Raw genomic sequence first — 25529 nt, 5'->3', positions numbered from 1 at the left:
GTATCACAATAGAAGCCATATCCAAGCTCTTGTTCGAAGGAGTTTGGGTACATTTTGGGATCTCACATACCATTATATCATATAAATATTGAAAGTTCCTAATAACATTCTAGTTGAGCCTCTGGTCATTGTTTGACACCAAACTCATGAAGTTAATTGCATTCCACCACAATATTGATGGCTAGATAGAGGTCATCAACATGATGATAGTGCACATATTTTGTATGTACAACTCTAATCATCCACGAACATGAGATGAGAGTCTCCCTTATGTGCAACACAACTACAACAGAGCTCCCCATAGCTCAACTGGCCATAACCTCTTTTAGGTGGGCCTGGGATTTCAACCATTGTGTCCTATTGATGTTGCAATGTCTCTTGAAACTACACAGACAAAATATGCAAATGTTGAATTCAAAGCTGATAAGGCCATTAAATTTATTGAACAGTTTCAGTGCATTCGCCAACAAGTTCATGATATCCTGGATAAAGAAAATACTAAGTACAAACAACATCATGATCAGCATCGGGTGCCACATAATTTTCAATCAGGTGACAAGGTTTGGCTGCATTTGCAGAGGGAACCACTTGCCATAGCCCATCGAAAGCTTTGACCAGTCCAATATGGCCCTTAGACCACCACCAAGGCTATGGGTGACAACACTTTCAAGCTAAGTATCCCCGAATTCCTTGGCCTGCACCTAGTATTAAATGTGGACCACCTTCAGACATACTTTCCACCATTGTTCGACACATCAAACATTGTTGAGCAATTAACACCGACAGAGATCAACCCGGATTGCATTGAACAAGCCAAAACTGATTGGATCATGGACGCACAAATTAATAACGCTTTGCAAAAGAGGATTCAACTGTGTCAGGTTGTCCTATCTATCTAACTACTGCACCAAGGCGAGTGGCTCACTAGGGACCAAGTTCGGTAGAAATTTTCTCACCTCATGGAGGCACTCAATGCAATGGGGACCATTGCTTCCTAAAGTGGGTGGGGGGGGGTTGGGTGGGTGGGATGGGGGGGACTAATCCAAGTACATATTGGTGGCCACCCACCTACTCCACTTGGACCCTCACCACTATTTTATATCAATTTCCTATTTTTCAACACAACTTCCTATTTCGACGGTTTTCATTTTTGGTAGTTTTTGGGTCCTAAACTTTTGGAGTTGTTTTGAGGCCCTAAATGACGTTTCTTGCATAAATTGGTGAACATGAATAATTTTGCAGTCAAAATTTGTTTTCCTCTTATAGACCTTTCTTACAGCCTATTGTACATGCCAAACTAAGATCGTATGCCAAATTTATGACCCTGTGAAGTTGACATTCCAATTAACCCCATAAGGGCCCACACCTTTTGGTGCTTCATATCCTAGGGTTACGGTTTTGGATGTTAAGGGTTTCTCATTATTTCTTCATTACAAAAAGGCCTTGGAGACTTATTATAACATAGTTTAGAAGGCATGTAGTTGTCACATCTCTTCTCATAGATAAGCTGACATTGCCCAGGCTAGTTTTCTTTCATTATGCATGTAAACAATTTTCAGCCTTTACTATTTTATTAATTGAAGTTCAATTTCACTGCATCTCTATGTTTTTTGTTTAAATATGAATTTCTTTTTCTTTTCCTTCATAAATCAGGATCAATGATATTAGAGCGGTCTTATCTTTCTCTATTTTCTTATGCATGTCCCCAACAAGGTCAGGGTATAAGGAGTTGGGACTCAAACTTGTTGAACCCTTGCATGACTAACCTCACTGACCATGACAATTTCCCATGGTGAAAGAAAATAAAGACAAGGGAGAAAGAGATCCTTTCAAATTGTTCCTCGAATAAGCCCTCAAGTGATAGAGGAACGATATGATGGACAGATTTTCCCAAATCCTTTGATGGATACCAATGGGCAAACATCTTCATCCAACAGTCACTTCAGAGGTGTTTCCCCCTTTAAGGTGCAATCCAATTTTTACATTCCCATATTTGAAGGCCAAATAGATGCAAATTCTCTAGATAATGGTTAAATCTATTTGAAGGATATTTTTTGGTCCATAACTTTTTTAATGGAGAAAAGATTATTTTTTCACTCCTTAAGGTTATCCCCTGTGTCAAGGATTAGTGGGAAACTTACTATGAGCAAAGGGTCGAGGAGAAATCGTTAGTATTTCCATCTGCACAATCTTGGGACTCTTTGTGAGGGGTCAAAGCAAGGATCTTAGTTACACTTTTTGGCAAGAGAGGGCACATTTAGGTGAATAAAAGATGGCTCAATCGAGCATTTTAAGTGCTCGATCGATCCATTTTTAAGCGCTCGATCGAGCTCCTTGAGCGCTAAAATTGTAGCTTAATCGAGCATTAAAACTCACTCTCAATCGAGCTCCTATGTAACCCTAGGTTAGGATCGCGATCGAGCCTTAAAGCTGGAAATTTTAAAATTTATGCAAATATCAATAATGATATGCAGATATTTAATTACTAAATACATTTGAATAGGTAATTAACAATGGTGTGGATTAATTTCTCATTACTTTTCTAGAATTTTGGTGGATAGGTTTGAAAAGGGATTCTATCCCACTTGCAATTGAAATTGCAATATTCTTATATTTATAATTTGGTAACTTAAAAATTAGTTTTTAATATGATTTAAATTTTCAATGTTAAATTTAAACAATAAATTTATTATAAATATAATTTAAATAATAAATTGATTAAACATAAGAAAATTTATCAATTTGATTTTAATATATTATAATTTTTTATATGAACAAGTGTAACTGAAAAATGTGAATTTGACGCTGCCAGAAATAATAATAATTTTCAGGAAAAAAATGAGTGTAGTAATAATTAACACAGTTGTAATAGTTGTAATTTATAATTAATATGGTTGTAATGGGTGCAATGGTAGTTGTGGTTATAAATCTCTCTCAACCTGTAAAAGGTGATTGTACTCAATCTTGTCCTCAGTCTACACAAGTGCCAAGTATATATAGAAATCTTTACTCCTCACATAGGTTTGCAATATATATTTTTAAAATAATAAAAACATAAGAAAACCATAAATTTAAAAACATTATATGACTAATTTGAATTTGAGTAATCTAAGTTTAGGTGTGCACATGAAATTATTTTTAAAATAATAATATTATAAAATTTACAGAAATGTAAAGTAATGATTTGAGAAAATATAATATATGATTTATTTATTTTTAATGATTAATGATTAATATGCGATAGAAGCTTTATAATTGGTGTTTAGTCTGTTTTATAGTGTCAATGTATTTAAGTTGACTAAATGGTGAGAAATTCATAAATGTTACTGAGAAATTGTTTGTTTGTTTTTTTTTTTTTTCTTTTTCTTTTTCTTTTTTTTTTATAATTTGATTTATTTTTATTTAAAATTTCTACATAAAAAAATTATAAAATGATGAGGTATAAAAAGATGTTATATTTAAAATAAAAACAATAAACAAATTATCATTTTTAAGAATTTCAAAATTGAAAAGCAAAGTTAAAATCTTTTATAGAAAGTTAACTATATGTTATTATAATTATTTTCATGGTAAAATAAAATAAAATTTGGATTTATAATCAAGGAAAATTAGAGTTTGGAATATATTTGAATATTTATATAATTTATTTTTGTGGGATAAATAAATTTTATAATTCTCTTAAAGACAAGTAATAGCTCAATAGACCCTATATTTAACCATGTTAAGGGATCAATCAAGGGTTTCTTAAACCGTTGATTGAGTGTTTTAAGCTCTCGATCGAGTTGTTGAGGGCCTAAAAAACAAAGTTTTAGCTCCTCTTCTGCATATTTCTATGCAACACCAATTTGTACTGTAGTGGACTCCAAGCATAATTTTCCTTAAGTGGCGAAATTAATCATGTCAGATTCGGGAAGGAATCCTCTATCCAATGGCATATGAGTTTGGCATTTTTGAATTTCTATGATAGTTTTTATCTAAATTTTTTTAAACATAATGCTTGGAACTTTTTTGGACAGTTTCAAATGGGCTTAATAAAAACTCAATAACATAAAATGTAAAAAAGGGAAAAAAAGTTTAAAAAATACAAATGCCTTCGTTTACCAATCCTCTTCAAAGGGTACTTTTGGTTTTTGAATTTATTTAAATAGTAGAAAAAAATCTTACACAAACACATGTGTTTGCAAAATGCAATTGAAATATTACTTCCCAAACTTCGAAAAATAATAAAAAATATAATTTTGCATAAAAAAAATTAATATGAAAAGCTTAGTTCTCTTCGGGTAGATCATGTTCATATATATATATATATAGATATATATATATATATATATATATATATATTACACATTTTAGACTAAGGTATGCTATGTGAACACACGCATACCTAATAAGATTTGCCAAAATTTGCAAGCACAAACATTTCATTTAATGGAAAAATGACATGTTATATGACACTATTTTCTTTTCAAAAAATATCATTATGATAACAAAACAATTTTCAAGAGATTATATTTTTACTCTGAACCAAAATTCACAATTCTTATATGAATTTTGAAGGTTTCAATTTGATAAAAGAGTGAAATTTTGAAATTTCATTGCCACATTTGGCCCAAAAGTGTAACCCATTTTCATCCATTCACCCTGAGATGTTGTTAAGGAACAATATTACCCTATTGGGATTTATGAAGACAAGTACATAAAATGGATCATAGTATATTGGAAAGAAAGAAACCAGGAAGTGTGAGATTTCATGAATATCTTTCATACCCTTTGCACGAAGCTAGGTATCAAGGATTTGGGGAGGCATGCACGCAGGAAATACAAGAGGTGGTCACGCTTGTTGGACTCCCTTGTAACCCCTGTGGGTACCCCTTCGAGTAGTAGCGCATTAGACAGAACCGCACACGAACTATCTTTCAAGTACCCTCTGGGTATATCGAAAGCCCCCCTAGCTCCTTTGAAACCTCGCCATAGATAAACCATCGGTCGTCTTGCTGCTACAGTACACCGAGAACAACACTCAGAGAGATTACTCGCCCGTACGATAGGGTAGTCGGGTTGTACGGCTAAGCGTACAGTTTATCCTCCTTAGTTAGAACCTTGAAACATTGGACTGAGTACTACTGTCAAACCCTTATGTATATTGTGATCTGTAGCACCTGACACTCCTCAAGACCATAGTTCCCTTTTCTATCTTGGGATCACGCATAATCTCTGCCAGATCAGATATTGCAAAGGGGTTTGCAGCAGCAGCAGACATCAGTCCCGCAGTTCCAAGTTAGCAGACCAACCATTCCGATCTATTAGATCCATCAGATCCGCAGCAGCAATCTGTTCCGTCGATCAGAGCTACCCAATCAGCCATTCAGATCTCTTAGATCCACCAGATCTGAGTAGTTGTGTGGGGTTCCTATACTGGGGCGTGATTTTCGCAAGACTTGGGGCAGCATTGACATTTTGAGGATTCGGCTACTGCAGTATTCCTAAGCAAGGAGTAAAACTTCGTCAAGAGTTTTTAGAGAAAAAAAAAAAAACCTCTGGGGCGCTTATTGGTGATCTAGCCCATAAGAATCAGGACGACGAGCTGATCAAGGTGGTACCATTCAATTGTTAGCGAAAAAAAATTCGGGCGGTCCCAAATTTCAAGTACATCGGATCGGTGCATTGTAGAAACTCGAGCTCAAGCTATGGCCAATGAGAAGATCGACAAACTTGAACAATCCTTGCAAGCCATCCAATCTCAGCTTCACAAACTAACTGATGCACTCTCTAAGGGCAAGGAGGAAGCCCACGAGGAGGCGTATATTGGCAATGGACACAGTGAGGGTGAGTCTAGCCACTCTCTTCACCTCTGGGGCACCCGTCAACAATCCCGTCTGCGACCTCCCAAGCTGGATATGCATAAATTTGATGGTTCTCACACGGCCGCATGGTTAGCACAAATGGAGCAGTATTTCAATCTGAATAACATCTTAGATAATGAGACTCAGCTTATGGTGGGGAGCATGTACTTGGACAATGAAAGATGGCAATGGTGGGAATGGCATCAACGTGGCAATGGCAGTTTTGTGACTTGGGCCGCCTTCAAAAAAGCTCTTACAGAGCGCTTTGACCATGAATCTGCTTTTTTGGGTCGTCTCACTAAGCTCCGACAGACTGGCACAGTGGATGAATATGTTACAGCCTTTGAAGCCTTAGCTTTCCGCACTCGGGATCTCCCAGATGCATTCTACACGGAATGTTTTATCAGCGGTCTTAAAGAGGCCATACAAGCCCACGTCCGACTGCACCACCCTCCCACATGGTCGGAGGCTTGCAAGGTAGCTCGTAACGTGGAACGTGCGTTAGCGGCCCAGTCCATTCGCCCAAATTTCACCGCCAAGGGTCGCCCCCCACAGGCTCATAACACGACTCAAACACTTAAGGTTCAAAAGGTTTCACCTGCAGAAATGGCCAAAAGAAGAAAGCAGGGATTATGTTACTACTGTGATGAAAAATACTCCCCAGGTCATAAATTCAAGGAGTCCAAATTTTTTCAAATTGATGCCATTGATTACAGCTCATCGGAGGAAGCCCCACCACTTGAGGAACCTGAGGAGGCAGAAAAGGACAACCAGAAGGACAAGGTCCCTGACGGACCAGTTATTTCGCTGCATGCTTTGGCAGGGATTTCTTCACCTCAAACTCTCAAAATCAGAGGTTTTATTAAACATCGCCCAGTAGTAGTCTTGATTGATAGTGGAAGCACACATAATTTCATCCATCAAAAAGTCGCCGAAGCAGTGCATTGTTTTGTACGAGCAGTTTCTAACTTCCAAGTCCAAATTGCTAATGGGGGAACAATGAAATGTGAAGGCCGCTATGAAAATGTCAAACTTCAAATGGGGGATTATCAGTTGAAGACCCACATGTTTGGCATACACATGGGAGGGTGTGACATTTTCCTCGGTGCTAAATGGCTTCGCACTCTTGGGCCAATCACAATGGATTTCCAAGAGTTATATATGAGCTTTAAGCAGAACAACTCCACACATACCCTCCACGGACTCCAGGCGGGAGCTCCCTCTATCATCAGCTCACATAGGATGGAAAAATTGCTAGAAAAGGGCCATCATGGAGTTATAGCTCAATTTAATGCCATCCAGGCCGTTGAACCCAATTCTCTGCCGATTCATCCTGAGATGCAACAGATTTTAAATAACCATCTACCAGTCTTTGACAAGCCTCACGAGCTTCCACCCTTGAGAGGGGAACATGATCATAGCATCACCTTGGTTCCAGGGGCCCAACCACCAAATGTGCGCCCATACAGATATCCGTTCACCCAAAAAAATGAAATAGAAAAAATAATCAAGGAACTTTTGGAAGCAGGTGTCATTCGTCCCAGCATTAGTCCTTATTCATCACCGGTGGTCATGGTGCTCAAGAAAGATGGGGAATGGCGGATGTGTCCAGACTTCAGGGTCCTCAATAAGTTGACAGTCAAAGATAAATTTCCCATCCCGGTTGTTGATGATTTGCTAGATGAACTCAATGGGGCTCAATTCTTCACTAAGCTCAATCTTCGCTCAGGCTACCACCAAATTCGCATGAAGGAAGTCGACATTCCAAAGACTGCTTTCAGAACTCATGAAGGCCATTATGAGTTCCTAGTCATGCCATTCGGTCTTTGTAATTCCCCATCTACTTTTCAGAGCCTTATGAACCACCTTCTCAAACCATATCTCAGGAAATTTGTCCTTGTCTTCTTCGATGACATCCTCATCTATAGTTGCACTTGGGTCGCACATCTTCAGCATGTAGATCTACTCTTGCAACTGCTCCACAAGCATAAATTATTTGTTAAGATGTCCAAGTGTTCTTTTGGCATGGAAGAAGTTGAGTATTTACGCCACATTGTGGGGCGGGAAGGTGTCAAGGTGGACCCCAAAAAGATCCAGGCAATGCAGGATTGGCCTCAACCTAAGATCTTGAAGAGTCTGAGAGGATTTTGGGTCTCACATGCTATTATCGCAAATTTTTCCGCAATTATGGTCGCATTGCGAATCCCCTCACTCAAATCCTCAAGAAAAATTCATTCTTCTGGAATGATGATGCATAACAGGCATTTACAGCTCTCAAAAATGCCATGTGTTCCACTCCAGTCTTAGCACTCCCTGATTTCACCAAATATTTTGTCATTGAATGTGATGCTTCGGGTACGGGTATTGGGGCGGTTTTAATGCAGGAAGGTCGACCCTTGGCCTTCACAAGCCAACGACTAAATGGGAAGAATCTAGGACAATCTACCTATGAGAAGGAAATGATGGCCATCTTACATGCAGTAGATACCTAGCGACCTTACTTACTGGGGCGACATTTCCAAATCCGTACAGACCATCACAGTCTTAAATATTTTTTGGAGCAACGCCTATCCTCCCCACAACAAAATAAATGGCTCACCAAAATGTTGGGATATGATTATGAGATCATTTACAAGAAAGGGCGTGAAAATAGTGTAGTAGATGCATTATCTCACCAATTTGAGGAGGAAAGTACCCTGCTCGCAATTTCCCTTCCCATTCCAGAATGGATTGAAGAGGCTCGCAGGGAATGGTTTTCACATCCCTGGCTCTCCCAACTCATTATTCAATTGCAGGCAGATCCAAATTCCACCAAGGGCTACTCGTGGCAAGATGAGATTCTTCGCTACAAGGACAGAGTGGTAATATCACCAACATCCACCCTCAAAAGCTGCATTTTGGCAGAATTGCACTCATCCCCCATTGCAGGACATTCAGGCTTTCAGAAGACGTATGCTCGCACTAGAAGATCATTTTTTTGGACAGGCATGAAAAAGGACATCCTTACTTTTGTAGCGGAATGCAATGTCTGTCAACGCCACAAAGGGGAGATAGGCAAAGCACCAGGCACATTACAACCGTTGTCCATCCCAGCGTAAATATGGACGGAGGTTTCTATGGATTTCATTACAGGTCTTCCAAAGTCAGGAAACAAGTCAGTCATCATGGTGGTTGTGGACCGACTTTCTAAGTATGCTCATTTTTGCTCCCTACCCCACCCATTTACACCGACTTTGGTCGCTCAATCTTTCATGGATCAAATCTTCAAATTGCATGGCATGCCCACTTCTATTATGTCTGATCGTGACCCGATCTTCACCAGTAATTTTTGGCAGGAAATCTTCAGGCTACAAGGCACCCAACTAAAACTCAGTACTTCCTATCATCCACAAATGGATGGTCAAACTGAAGCCGTCAACAAATGTCTGGAAACCTACCTTAGGTGTTTCACTTCAAAAAATCAACATCTTTGGGTACAGTGGTTACCTCTAGCTGAATGGTGGTATAACACCAACTATCATGCCACCACCAAAGTGACTCCCTATGAAGCAGTTTATGGTCAACTCCCTCCTTCCCCTACTTCTTATATCAAGGGGTGCTCAAAGGTACAAAGAGTGGATCAACTCCTACAAAACCACACAACCATGCTTGCCCATCTTAGAGAGAATCTTCATCAAGCTCAAAACCGCATGAAGCAATAGGTAGATTAGCATCGCTCAAAGCGCCAATTTCAAGAAGGGGATCAGGTATTTTTGAGGCTGCAACCATATAAGCAAACATCACTCAAAGACAAGGGTTGTCAGAAACTATCTCCAAAATTCTACGGACCATATCAAGTACTTCAGCGCATTGGAGAAGTGGCCTACAAGCTAGCTTTGCCACCCACTGCAAAAATCCATCCAGTTTTCCATGTCTCATGCCTCAAGAAAGTGATTGGGAACAATTGTAGAATTCAAACCAGTCTACCTGAATTGGATGAAGAAGGGTCAATCTGGCTCCAACCTGAATAGGTCCTAGACACACGAGCACGGCACTTGCGTGGTCGTATGATCAGGGAAGTCCTCGTCAAGTAGAAAGACACCTCTCCGAAAGATGCAACCTGGGAACCAGCCACTATTCTTCAGCAGTTTCCGCAGCTTCAGCCTTGAGGACAAGGCTATTCTTAAGGGGGAGGGCATGTTAGGGTCCCACCCTAACCCCCTTATTTATGTAGTAGGATCGAGTCATAGTAAAAAGTCAATAAAGCCCATATTAATAATTGTAAGTGGTTAACCCGCATTTAATGACGGGACCATAGTTAGTTGCAAATGGGCCATGGTATTAGATAGATGGTATTAATAAAAACCATGGTATTTATCCATGGTATTGCATGTATGAGTCATATATAAAGGATAGAGACTCCCTGCGAGGAGCATCGTGTCTTATTTTTTCATCGAGCTCTGCTCTATTGGAGGTTGCCCCCTCGAAGAGGCAAGTGAACATTGCTTTCTGAATAATAAAATACTTGCTGTTGTTACTCACTATTCTATGTTTTGGGTATATTTCTTCGCATATTCGGTATTCTGGTCTCGTCTTGCAGGTTAAGAGCATAACAGTTCCTGGACATCTCCTCGCTTGTTGTAGCATATCGTTATGTTATTAAGATTGAGTATAATTTTATACAAAATAAGCAGGACTTTGGATCTGCGAACCTAAAGCAAGGTAAGGGCACCCCCAAACCACAGAACAAAGGATATATCCACGGTGGAACAACTTAGGGCAACCCATAAAAGCCACAAGAAAATAATATAAAAGGGAAGACAAAGAAAGACACAGGAAAGTGGTGTGAGTTCCACAAGAGCCCCACTCACAATACAAGTGAATGTTGTGTAAAACAGTCACTAGTAGCAAGGAGGAAAGCTTCAGAGTTAGGCACAAGTTCTAACTTTGAGCCAAAACTCGATAAAGGAAAAAAAAAACATTGATGAAGAACCCAATTCCACCATTGTAACCATATGGATTAAGAAAAGTGAGCCTAAAGATCCAGAGGAGGTGAGTGTCTCTGCCACTCGTAGATGTGGGTGAAGGGTGCTCCACTAAATTTCATTGTCAATAGGGGGAGTCAAAAAAAACCTCATCTCAACAGATGCCATTAAGTGGTTGGGCCTACCGAAAACACCAAACTCGCATCTATACACCATCAAGTGGCTCCACCAAGGACGAGATATCCATGTCAGCCAACAGTGTTGTTTTCCCTACAATATCAAGCATTTCACGCATGAGGTATTATGTGATGTTGATCCCATTGAAGTTAGTGATGTTTTATTAGGCCTATCATACTTATGGAAGCGGCATGTTGTGTATGAGTCTAGACCTTATACTATATTTTTTATGTGGGTAAATAACTATACAGGATATCAAAGGTAGCCCCACCTACCGCCATTTCTTTGATCGCTGCTAAGCAATGTAGTAATATCATCTTCCAAACTGGGAATTTTTTCATGGAATGCATATATACATCTTCTCCTCACCAACCAGGGTACCTTTGCATCGTCAGGTTAAGCATTTGATCAATTTGACCCCCAGTGCACCTCTATCTAATGGGACAATCTAAAGTCACTCTCTGCTAGAAAATGAAGAAATCAAGTAGTGAATCCAAGTGTTTCTCCAAAAAGGGCACATCTAACAAAGTTCCTTACCTTGTGGGAGCCCAATTGTACTCGTGCAAAAGAAATATGGGACCTAGAGACTTTGCATTGATTATAAGGAACTAAACAAAATCACAGTAAAAAAACATATACTTGATCTCACGTATTAATGACTTTCTTGACTAGTTCAAGGGGGCTAGGTACTTCAACCAAATTGATTTGAATTTTGTTATCACAAAGTTCCAATATAACCCACAGTTGTATGGAATATTACCTTCAAGTCAAAGGAGGGTGTATTTGAGTGGTTGGTCATGCCCTTCGGGTTGAAAAATTTCCATGCAACTTTTATGACGTTGATGGATGACAACTTGTGGCCTTTCACCAACTCATTCATGGTTGTATAACTAGATGATATCCTCATCTTCAACAAGAGTTTGGCAAAGAACTTGCAATATATTTAGCAGGTCCTTCAAACCCTATGACAACACAAGCTATGTGCCAACCTGGAGAAGTGCTCCTTTGGAATGGAATAGGTCCAGTATATGGGTTACATACAACACAAGCTATGTGCCAACCTAGAGAAGTGCTCCTTTGGCATGGAATAGGTCCAGAAAGGTGTGCATGTCGATCCAGCTAAGATCAAAGTCATTGAGGATTGGTTGGCCCCGACGACTCTAACAAATATTCGTAGGTTCTTGGGCCTTTCTAATTTGTATCGGAGATTCACGTTGGGGATCACTCATATTACTTGGCCCTTGAGTCAAGTTACCAAGAGTGGAGAAAAAGTAAAGTTTTTTTGGTCCGAGTCACAATAGAATGCATTAATTGAACTAAAACATCACCTTTTCTCTGTGCCGGTCCTCAACTTGTCAGATTTGCAACAACCATTTTGGATTGACACAAATTCCTTTGAGTATGTTATTGGTGCAATCCCCATTGAGAAATGGAATCCAGTGCCCTATCACAATGAGATTCTCTCTAATACTGTTAAAAGGTACCCAACCTATGATAAGGAAATGTATTTTATCGTGTAGGTCTACCAGTAATGGAAACATTATATTTTTGGGAAGGAGATGATCATCCACATGGATCACCAACCTCTTCAATTTATGTATACACAAGGGAAGTTTAAAAATGATCACCATGAGAAATTGTACACATGCCTACAAAAATTCCATTTGAACATAAAATACAAGAAGGGTAGCACCAATCATGTCGCAAACTGCCTCAGTCGACCCCTGATTGTGGCACTGAGCACAATTCTCAACTCTTGTGGGAATGAGACACATGGATGGCCACATCTATATGAAAATGACACACACAAAAAATTCCACCTACAAGATTTTAATGATTGGAAAGCTAGTTCAAGACTTCCACTTTCAAGATGGACTATTATGCTATATAGGACATCTTTGTGTTCCTTCAAGCAAGCATGCAAATCTTATTTTGAAGGCACATTACCACTGGGTTGGAGGACACTTTGGTGTGTAGAATACTATGGAAGTACTGTATAAGTATATTTAATAGCCAAGACTCTGACCGAATGAAGGAAACTATATCAGATCTTTCCCTGTGTCATCACTAAGCCAACCATTAAGAAGAAAGGCTTATACACTCCTCTGCCTACTCCTAGTCGGCCTTGGAATCCATCTCCATGGACTATATGTCTAGCCTTCCTTCTACCAAGCATGGTAATGACTGTGTGTTTGCGGTCGTTGATATATTTTCTAAGGTGGCCATATTAGTTGCATGCAAGAAGGGTATCACTCTAGAAGTCACTGCTAATATGTTCTTCAAACGAGTGTGGATACATTTTGGGATCCTACATAACATTATATCATATCATAATAGCATTTTCCTAAGTGAATTACAGTCGATCCTTTAGTAATTGTAGGACACCAAGCTCACCAAGTCAACTGCATTCCACCCCTAGACTGATGGCTAGACGGAGTTCATCAATGGGATGATAGTGCACATATTATGCTTGTATGACTCTAATCATCCATGAACATGGGATGAGAGTCTCCCCTATGTGCAACACAACTACAACAAAGCTCTCCATATCTTTATTGGCCACAACCCCTTTCAGGTGGGCCCATTATTTCAACCATTATGTCCCATTAATGTTAAAATGCCTCTTGCAATTACACAGATAGAATTAGCACATGTTGAATCCAAATATGATAAGGCCATCAAATTTATTGAACACATTCAACAAATCAACCAGTAGGCTTATGATATCCTTGATAAAGCCAATACTATGTACAAGCAACATCATGATCATCTCAAGTAGGTGACAAGGTTTGGTTGCATTTGCGGAAGGAACATCTTACCATAGCCCATCGGTAGCTTTGACCACTTCACTATGGGCCTTAACCATCATTAAGGATATGGGTGAAAATCTTTTTGAGCTAATTTATCCCCCCATTCCTTGTCTTGTACCCATTATTCAATGTGAATCGCCTTCAATCATACTTTCCACCATTGTTGAACACATCTGACATTGCTGAGTAGCTAACACCAATAGAGCTCAGCCCAAATTACATTGAATAGGAAACAACTGATTGGACATGGAAAAAAATTAATAAAACTCACCAACAAAGGATCCAACTGTAATGGGTTTTCAAATCCAACCAACGTTTGCACCAAGGTAAGTGGCTCACCGGGGACCAAGTTTAACAAAAAATTCCTCACCTCATGGAGGCACTCAATGCAATGGGGACCATTGCTTCCTAAGGGGGGAGGGTTGATCGATGTGGTTATTAGTGGCCACCCTCCTATTCAACTTGGACCCCTTGCATTTTTTTCTATTAGTTTCCTATTTTTCAGCACAATTTCTTATTTCGACAGTTTTCTATTTTTGACAATTCTTGGGTCCTGAAATTGTGGAGACATTTTGAGGACCTAAACAATGTTTTTTAGGGTGCAAATGGGAAAACAAGTAATTTCCTCATATCAACCTTTCTAATGGGTTATGGTTCACACCAAATAGATATTGTATGCCAAAGTTACGACCCTGGGATGTTGACGTTCCAGCTAACCCCATCAGGGTCCATACGCTTTGGTGCTTCATCACCTAGGATTAGGTTTTTGGATGCTTAAGGTTTCTTATTATTTCTTCATGATAAAAAGGCATTGGATCCTCATTGTAACATAGTTTATAAGGAATTTAGATGTCACATCTATTCTTAAAGATAAGCTACCATCGTCCGAGCTAGTTTGATTTTATTCTGCATGTAAACAATTTTCAACACTTTCTATTTTATTAATTGAAGTTCAGTTTTATTGTATCCCTATGTTTTCTATTTAAATATGTATTTCACTTTGTTCCTTCATGAATCTGGATCATTAAGGGTGACAAAACCTTTTTTTTGTGGGCAATGGCTTAAGATAACCAGTACCTCATTAGCAGTGTGCGTAGGAACCAAAATCTTGTCCTCAAAGACCACCTTGTTCCTGGCCAACCAGACCCCCCAATAGATAATGAGGGGAAAAGTTATGAATGTGTGACAAATGGGGTTGGAAAAACAGGAGCACCAAGCCGCTTCCATATCAGCTCCAACCTAGAGAATAAAATGACATAAAGCAAAGCTATAGATCTTCCAAACCTATTGGAAGAAAGGAAAAACCATAAACATATGAAAGACGCATTACTCATTATCTTGACATAACGAGCACCAACTAGACCCAAACATGAACCTTCTTTGTAGTACATCCTAGGTGGGAAACTTCTTCATCGTAAGACGCCACATGAATAATTTTTATTTTAGGGTACAGTTTTATTTCCATATCGCCTTTCGCCACCATTTCTACTCTACTTCAACGCGATCAGCCATAAGATATTTGAAACCCAACTTGGGATTGTAAAATGCAGCAGGGAATATGCTCCAAATAAGTTCATTAGGTCTACTAATCAATCTAACATGTCCATCTGAAATAGATTGAATGTACTATTTTTGTATGACCCTATGCTACCCTTCTAAACTAAGCTCCTTAGCAGATAACTAGCTTTGTCCCCAAATAGATGAGAGGTTTGGATAACAATGTGAGCTAATTTACTATAGTCATGGTCCCTAAGCATATTTATTAGTGGATAAGGAAACAAATGATTTGTACCACTACCCGGCCATGGATTTAGACCAAGGCACACCTTGTCACCTCTACCAATCCATCATGAAAGACCCTTTTCAATAATATGAAAACAGTTGAGAATAACCTGCCATATCATGGAAATATTTGATCTCAATTTGTTTGTTCTTCTATGCTAGTCCTCTAGAAAATTAGGAGCAACGTATTTTTGTAAGTCACGTGAATTCGAGAGATTATCTATTGAAACCATACACCAACCACATTTAGCAGCCAAGTATTTAGAAAAATGGAATAAATTATTTAAGCCCCAACCTCACAAGGTTTTAGGTTTGGCAATGGAGTCCCATCTAACCCATGGAAATACCCCCTTCTCTTGATTCCTTTCCATAGAAATAAAGAAAACAATCTCCTAATCTTGACCAAAACACATTTGGGAATCCATGCCAAGGAGGCCCAATAAACCAAAATATCCTCTAAAACTAATTTTATGAGAACCAGACAACCAGCTCAAGAAGGCATCAATGACTCCAACAATTTATTTTTTTATCGACCTTAGCAATGATCCAAGCCCATTTCACTTTGTTATAACAATTGGATTTTAGTTGAAAACCCAAATATTTCAAACCCTGCTTCAACAACATTGATTCATAAGGGAGAAGCTAAGTCATATGGTGGATCTCAGCATTAGAAATATTGTCATGAATGATAGAATATTTATGGGGATTTATAACCATTCCAACAACATTCCCAAAAAGAGAAAGAAACTCCACCATCATCATTAAATCCCTAACATGACTGTTGAAAAATATAAGGATATCATTTACAAAAAACACATGATTGATGGCCTAATTTCAAACAATAAAAGAGTTGTGGAATACCTTGTGTCTTTTAACATCCAATAGAAGTTGGCTCAAACTCTCCACTACCAACAAAAATAGAAAAGGAGAAAGAGGACAAACTTGACACAACCCTCTTAGGGCCTAGAAGAAAGGAGGAAAAACAATTTATAACACTGTGAAAGAAATGGACTAAACACAACTCATAACTCACTTAATAAAGTTAGGGATAAAACCAATATGAATAAATAAGAGCCTAATGTAAATCCAATTTACCCGATCACAGGCCTTGGATAAATCAATTTTGATAACGACTCCTTTCAAATTTTGAGTTTTGATGTTGTGTAAGCCTTCCTAGGCCACACATATGGCTTCATGGATTTGCCTTCTAAAAAATAAAAATGCTAGAAAGATATAAATTTGGAAAGAATGGGCTTGATTATGGAGGAAATCATCTTGGCAATAACCTTATAGATGGAATTACAGAGGGAAATAGGTTGAAAATTAGAGAAAGTGAGAGAACGATTAGCTTTAGGAATAAGATCAATAAAAGTAGAATTGAAGGCTATATAGATACAACCTTCCTTCCATGATTCATCAATAAAAAATAATAGGTGTTGGCCTAAAATATCAAAAATATCTAGGAAAAATTCAACTCCCCCATCCATCTGGCCCAACAATTTTGTCTCTTTGAAAGTTGTCCAGCATCGCATTGAGTTCCTCCATAGAAACCTCATCTATTAAATCCCTACACTCCTCTTCATTAACCATTCTAGGGAAAAATCATGCAATTTGGATGACTTCAATAATAGAAGTTTTTGGAGGATCTCTGAAAAGATATTCGAAGTACCTTTTACCCAAATTTTCTAGACTATTGAAAGAGAAAACCTCATAACCATTTTCATCCTACAAACTCTAAATAATATTCATTGGCTTTCGATCATTTACATAAGCCTGAAAAAAAAAAAAACAAAACAAAACAAAACAAGAAATAATAATAATAATAATTCATATTCTCATTGCTACTTTTGAGCCAGATTGCTTTGTTTTTTTGTCAGCACTCATCCCTAGAATTTAGAAGAACAATTTTTATTTTTTTCAGACTTCTACGAGAATCTCTAGACTCCTGGGAAGAGAAGTCTTCCCCTTCAGAGGTAGAGATAGTCGAAAGACTTTTCTATAACTTCTAGCTCCTAGAGCACCAACAACTTCTTCCTTTTACCCAATTCCTTTGTCTTTTATTTGATCCTTTTTAGGTTAGCTTTGAATTGAGCAATTTCCAATACATCCAACAAGGGAGAGAAGGGAGACCAATTGGACTTGACTAGAGATAGAAACTCCTCATCTTTCAACCAATCCAAATTCAAATTGAAAGGACTGGTAGGTTTCTTGGGAGCCCCTTTTATTTCCAAGAAAATGGGGGAGTGCTCTGAGATGCCTCCCTTGATAATCCATTGTCTAAATAGGGATAGAGAGTCCAGAAGAGTTTCATCAAGGGGGAACATATCAATTATCTTAGAAATCCAATATTCCCTCGAACACTAGTTCCTCCAAGTGGGATATATATTGACTGGTTCAATATCCACCAATATATATTGGGAAATCCTACTTATGAAGAAATATGCTTCTGGATTGGGCCTAGCCTAAGGGCCCCATGATTCAGAAGGACGCAACAAGAATTTTAGGTCACCACAAATGACGACGTTATTGGATCAGAAAAAAGGATTTATTGAGAGTCAATTCCTAGAATTCTAATTGATTTTGAGAAGGACCATAAATATTGATTAACAAAAGAGATTGGGCGGGGACTAGAGAAGAAACCTCAATCCCCATAACAGTCTCCATACTCAATATATTTAATACCAAGACATTATGTGGATTCTAATCCACCACAAGCCCTCTAGAATGACCAGAGATATCTGCCACTGAGAAATACCAACCCTTTAGGAGGGATTCAAGACACAAGGAGATCATCATACAATTGCTAAGGCTTTCTTATAGGAAGATAATATCCCGTCTATTTATCTCAACAAGTCTCTTTAATTCTTGTTTTTTAGAGAGACAAGCTAGACCCTGACAGGCCATTAATTTCATTTATGGTATTCCATAATCATCGGGCTTGCTCTAAGGGCCCCTCTAATGGACAATTTATTGCCAACAACAAGATCTACTCTAGCTCTTTCCTTAGATTTTGTAAGGAGAGATTTTCAGCCACAATTTCGACCATCCGCGGGAGATAGAGAAAATTGTAACAAGCCCTGAGTAATACCACCCCTCTGGGGAACGACAAGCTGAGAGAAAAGATGCATAAGATATCATCAGAAATTTGGAGCTCATATGAAATAAAATTAGAAGAGGATGATGGTGAGGACATGTCACTTGAGGCAATAGGAACAAAACAAATAGCAGGGACCGGATGGGAGGGGGAATACTAGATTTTATGCATGAGATGGTTAAACAAAAACCCTCAAATTCCAAAGAATAACAAACAAGACATTAAGAAAATGAAATAAAAGCATCATGGGAATAAGGATTTAAGGTGTGGAAGGGAGGAAAAGACTTAGTACTTTCACTTACCAGAGCCGAGGGAACAAGAAGGATGAACTTCTGGCTAAGAACCTTCTGTCGACTAGTGTGCAACTTTATCTAAACCATAAGAACCTAGGGAGTTTGAAACAAGATGTTGAAATCAGTGTCTCATAAGAAAATATCCCCTACTCCTACCCCCCATCTTGGGATGTATCAAAGGATCTCTGCACCTTCTTACGTATAGGAAGCACACAATTTTTCACTAGGTTCCCATGTTAATGACACCACTGATATCTAAAAGGAATTCCCTCATAGTCCAACTCTAAAGGGGCCATCCCTAGACCCATCTCAATAGCACCAGAGAGCCTGCAATAAAGTTCCACGCTGGTAAGAATGTGATCCATGGACATATTTCTAGAGGAAAGGTAAGAGGAGTCATGTTCCAGGTAGACCCCCAACAAATTGCCAATACCTTAAAAGATTAACTCCTACCAAAAATGAAACAGAAGATTAGGAATTCAAACCCAAAGAGGAAAAATATTCATCCACTCTCACCTAACATCAAAGAGAGGAGACCACTACTTGGAGACAACAACAGATGAGTCTATTTTCAGTACCTTCCCCTTAATAAGTTTCTCATCCACTTCATTTTAGAAGACTAATTGAATCCAACCCTTGGCCATAACTCTAAGAGAACAAAGTTTTTTTTCCAAAGTTCACACTATAGTCTCCACCCATTCTGAGAGAAAGGAAAAACCAACTTTATGCACTTATATTCTACAGACCAACAACAAATGGCCTAATGCATCTGCTTTTCAAATGACCACATCTTAACCCAGGGCTAAATCCATCTGCATGTTCTCTAACAATTTTACGAAGTGGTTTTTCTTCCTTTTACCCTAGGAGGCACTTTTTCCTTTGCTAGATGGACCCTCCTCCAGCTCTACAGAAGCTTCCCTTCCCATAGACCTTGCTTCTTTACCACTAAGGAGAGACTTCCCATCCACCACTTAGGAAACCAAATCCCTTAAGAGATAACTTGTCAATGGAATATCTAGGGTTATGAAGGGAAGAGAGACAAAGGAGGAAACCACAGGGAAAATAAGGCCCTTGTAGAAACCTTGCTCCACAGAGGAAAAGACATAAGCAACAAGGAGACGAGGATCAAACCCTAACTCCCAAGACCCAGAAGAAAACAAGTGCATCACAACTAGAGTAGAGAAGCTCCTCAAACCCTATTGGGAGAAAGAGTGACCTTACCACAAGAAGAAAAAACTCGTAAAAACGGGCACAGAGGAAATGGACAAGGTTGTGACAAACACACCTATCGAGCAAATGGAAGATCCTCCATGAAACCTATGATCAAACTGAGACCGATGGGTACATATTTCTTGAGAACACAACATATCTTAATCATAATCAAGAGACTCCCCATCCCCCATTGTTGGGGGACAAGTTATAGCAAAGTCAGATGTAAGAGCTCCAGCTGGGAGCCACCTATGTAGAGCAAGACAAACCTATAAGAGACAAACTAAAAAGGCACAAGAAAAATGTGTAAAACAAATAAACCTAAGCTAAAACCCACACAATTATGTGTAAATAGGAGATTAAACGAGGTTGATAAAAAATTATCACAATAACCATAATCAGAGGAAAATTGTCCCTGAGTAACGTTAGTCTTATCACCATGACCGAAACTCGAAAACCCTAACTACCCCCTTCACCTTTCTACTAACGATACACTAATATAAAAATGAATTAAAAACATTTATAATAATAAAAATAAATATATCATTAAAACATAATCATAAATATAATTATAAAATAATAATAATAATTAATTTAATTTTTTAGAATTATTTTTTATTTAAACTTATTAAAATTTTTTTTAAATTTATAGTATAATTTTTTATAAATAACAAAAATTTAAATTAATTTTCTTAAAATATTAATTTAAAAAATAATAATAATAATTCAGTGTTAACTGATCATCAACCGTTCAGGCGACAAACAGTCTTCTTATTATAAAGACCAAAGACTTTATATATTAAAAAAACAAACAACCGAATTTAAAAGAAAGATTGAAACCAACTAAAACTAAAATAACCATTCCTATGATTTTCCTCTCATGAGCAAACAATGTTGACTTTTGGGGAATATCCATACCATTCCCATGGTTTAATATTCTCATAGTCATTCCTCACATTTTCCTCACATGACCAAACAATGTTGACTTTTGGAGAATAGCCATACCATTCCCATGGTTTAATATCCTCATGGTTTAATAGCCATACCATTCCCATGGTTTAATATCCTCATGGACAGAACAATATTGACCTGGTTTCTCATGGTTAGGCCAATTAAAGATTCCAAACTATTTAAATGTGTCTCAAACCATTCAAAGGAGGGAAAATTATAAATCATCTAGAAGATTTTTATTATTTTAAAATTTGAGTCACCATCAACTTTGAAGTGGGAATTTTGTATTAAAAATACGACTTTTTAGTATTTCCTTATATTCCGTGTGCAGCCATGCACATTGCCTATATAACTCCACGTTCCAGTATACTCTTATATTAAATTTTGACTCACCATTAACTTTGAAGTGGGAATTTTGTATTAAAAATACCACTTTTGGTACTTCTTTATATTCCCTATGCATTCATGCACATTCCCATAGACTCTCTTTACATGCAGAAGTTCAAACTTTTTTCTTCTAAAGCAAACATAATCATCCCAAGTTTCAGTTTACTCTTTTTATATGTAGAAAGTCATATTTTTTTTTCTTCCTAAAGCAAGCATAATCATCGCATGTTCCAGTTTATTCTCTTTATATGAAAGAATTCATATTTTTTTCTTCCTAAAGCTAACCAGCGAAGTTTATTCATATATTTTTTTCTTCCTAAAGCAAACACAATCATAACATGTTCCAGTTTATTCTCTTTATAGGTAGGAATTCATATTTATTGCACTGTATTAATTTATTTACTAAATGATGGACTTTTATGACTGAATTTTATAAGTATTATTAGTATATGTAATTTTATAAGTATTATTAGTATATGTAATAGGTATGTATATGCTAGTTATATATTTACACCTCGCCAAATACATTAGTATGTTTTTGCTTATTATGTTAAACAATTAATTAACGGTTAAAATTGATTAGTGAATAAGTTACAATTAATCTTAATCTTGGTAAATGATAAAGTTTATAATTAGTTTTGAACTTGCTTAATAATTAAATTTGATCAATGTTTACTCAACTTTTAATCCTCAATTATAATCAATAAAATATATTTTAACACGGATGTTTAATATTTAAATAGATAGATAAATATGATTTGTACGAAACCATAAGGTTGATTGACATAATAAAATATTAATATTTAATTGTTAGTATTATTTTACTATATATCTCTTCTAAACCCTCAATAACTTCTTCGAGCACAAATTTATTCCCTCAAATTAATTCGGAGATAAGGAAAAAGTTGGAGGGGCTCAAGGAGAGGCATAGACAAGGAGTTGGTCAAATAATGAGGGTGAATTGGTAACATAATAAGGGTGGGTGGCATTTACTCAGGGGAGGCATGCAAAAGTGCGAGGAGAGCTTGGGAAGAAGGGAACTTATCATTTAAACGTTGAACTTGAGGATGGAAGGGAGGGGAAGATTATTACGAGAGGTTTGGATGGATAACTTGGAGGAAAAGTTTTGGAGTGGGACAAAGAGTGGGGTATCGATTTCGGATACACTACGACTATGGTTGGACTTGGGCTTGGAGGGATAATGAACTTGTATAGGTTCCTTAGCTAGAAATTTGGATAGAGTTTCCTAGTTGGCAGGCTGGCATATTCAGTTAGGTGCACTAAGCAGGAGTACCGCAACCAAGCCACCATAGATAGGTATTTTCTTATTAATTGCCATTTTCAAAATTCTTGTTAAATGTAATTATTAAATTATTTGATTTGCATTGCTATTAAAATTGAAAATGAAAAATAAATACACTGTGGAATAAATAGAAACAATAGTAGTCATAATAAAAATAAAAAAATGTGCTTTTTTTTTTTTTAATTTATGGTTGAGTAGTTCCTATACAAACTCAAGACTGCGGGTAGGGGGTCTTACACGAGTAGTTCTTATACAAACTTAAGAACTCAAGAAGGGGGTCTTACATTTGATATCAAAACCTAGATTCAAAATCTGGACCCTAATACCCACCTACATTCACCAACACACATATTCCAACCTTTTGTACCTGTAAGAAATCTTGTAAGATACCCACGGTGCAAACACACAAACAAAAAAAGAAACAATGTCAAAATAGAGGATCAAAGTCTTATTAAGTTATGCTTCAAAATAATATACATATGAAAATTGACAAAAATTACCAATTAAAAAAAATAAAATACCCTTCCTTTTTAATTTTCTTTTAAAGAACTGGAAATTACACTAGTTGGTCAAATTCCACATCTACCCTAATTCCACCTCAAAAAAAACTAAAACACACTAAATGACCACAACGAGCTTTCTCAATCCAAGGGCTAGAATAGAGGGGAGAGGATCGAGAGGATGAGAAGAAGTAGAATATGAAGGAAACAATAGGATAACCATCAAGAACAAAGTGGATGGATTCAAATATAACACTACATGTGTTCGTGATTATCACTCCATAGTTCCACTACAAACACTCATGCAATTACATTTGTCTCACTAATGTTATGGAGTTGGGGATGATGGTCTCTGCAACATTTTTATAACACAAGACATTGATGACTTTATCAATATGTCATCAATACAAGTCAATATTAAGAGAATTTCATATTGTTTTAAATAAAATCTATTTAAATATGAGTTTTTTTGAACAAATAAATTTTGCATGGAACATATTGTTTCCCAAAAAAATTAAGAGAATTTCAAATGCAAAGATAGCAAAGTAGTGACTAAACATGATCTTCTCCTATAACAAATATGTTGTAACTGGTGATGCAAAATAAAAAAAATCATCAACAATATTGTGAGTGCACTCTCATACTTTATGGAGATTGACTTGGGGGAGGAAGTATAGTTAAATGTTTCAATTGACCAATACCTTGGAATTATCTATTCTGTAACAATGCTAGTTCAAAATGTAAAACCATAGTATCAAGAGTATAGTGGAGGCTTTGGAGATATAAGGAATTTAGAGTACAAGGATGTTAGTGGGCAAGTGAGTGTGCTTAATATTAAATTGGACTACCTCGGTCCAAATGATGGAAAGGCTTAAGGGAACATTGATGTAAAGAGATTTTTATGCAATTTGTGATGCTTTCCAATTGTGATATGTAAGCTCTAAGATTCTATATTCATTTTTCAACAATTCACATTGGAAAACATTAAGAAGAAGGAACCTAGACATACATTGAAAGAATATATTTTGTGTCTTGCAACATGGTCCTATTAGCCTCTGTTTTCCACGTTTTCTTGTAACTTAGTAAATGTGTGCTTTATTTTTCAACTTCACACATCTTTCTACCCACAACTAGGTAAAAAATACCAATGTTTCCATACTTTGTGACTTTTCTTGAATGTTTCTTGTGAGTTTGTGTAACAAAAAAAAGAATCAATGAAAGAAAAATGCAATATATAATTAATAATGAAATGGCATGGCGTTAAGTGGGTTACTATTAGTATGGGTGACCTGTGTTGGCCTCCAACCATCTCTCACTCATGTAGGGAAACTTGTACAGTGTAGTGAGCATTTGGTTTTTTTTCTTACCCGCCACTTGGCTCATCGAATAAATATCATTTTGAGAATTCCTTTGATTTCTCTCATCTAGGAGGACAAACAAAAACAATGAAAACCAATACCAAGCTGATTTAAAACCAAAGTATAGTACTTATCCATATAAAACATCAAAACACTAGCTAAAACGGATAGTACACCATCCAAAAGGGATTATACAACATTTCAAAAATCTAAAACCCCTCTAAAACATTTGAACTATGTTTCAGAGGAATTTTATACAAGTAAGCCTCTTTAGCACAAATACTATGAAATTCATAAGTCATGTCATGAGCTAAGCTCTACCATAATGCTTGTCTATGTACAAGTAAAGTTGCACCCTCTTAAAAGCGCCTCCTTTCAAGTGTTATCCTAGCATTTGTTACAACAAGCAATGCCAATGCATGTGAACTCTGAGTGGCTACCTCCATCAAATATGTTTACAATGGATTAGCCTCTACATCAGCTTGAAATATACTTAGCAACATATGTACAAAATAATAAATAATGGAATTTAAATAGACAAAACACGATTAGTTACATAACCATTTGGATAAACATATCGTTGGATTGTAAAAGCAGTAAAAGAGTTAGTAGAAGTTGTAGGTGACACATTATTTCTGATGGTGTCTCTCTCCACAAACATCCCTAATTTGACAGCAGGTTTGTCCACAAGCTCATGATAATTTTTCCCATACTTTGGATACAGCGTATATATGCCAAATTTATTGTCATCCTCTTCCTCATTGGGACCGTTATCAAATCTAGAATAGGGCATCCAATGCCATATTTCTAGGGAAAATGTACCCACAAAAAAGATACCAATGGTCTTCCTTAAATGTT

General features: G+C 37.2%; 1 pseudogene; it reads left to right on the top strand.

Annotated features, from left to right (window-relative positions):
* The first annotated feature begins 371 nt into the window (after nucleotides 1-371).
* Nucleotides 372-24188, top strand: LOC149180025 (cell division topological specificity factor homolog, chloroplastic-like; annotated as a pseudogene).
* Nucleotides 24189-25529: the final 1341 nt, after the last annotated feature.

This window comes from Pinus tabuliformis, chromosome 3_2 (genome assembly GCF_031772625.1).
Source record: "Pinus tabuliformis cultivar Carrire ecotype Pingquan chromosome 3_2, CPIR1, whole genome shotgun sequence".
Lineage (NCBI taxonomy): Eukaryota > Viridiplantae > Streptophyta > Pinopsida > Pinales > Pinaceae > Pinus > Pinus tabuliformis.
This window is presented reverse-complemented; position numbering and strand designations above follow the sequence as displayed.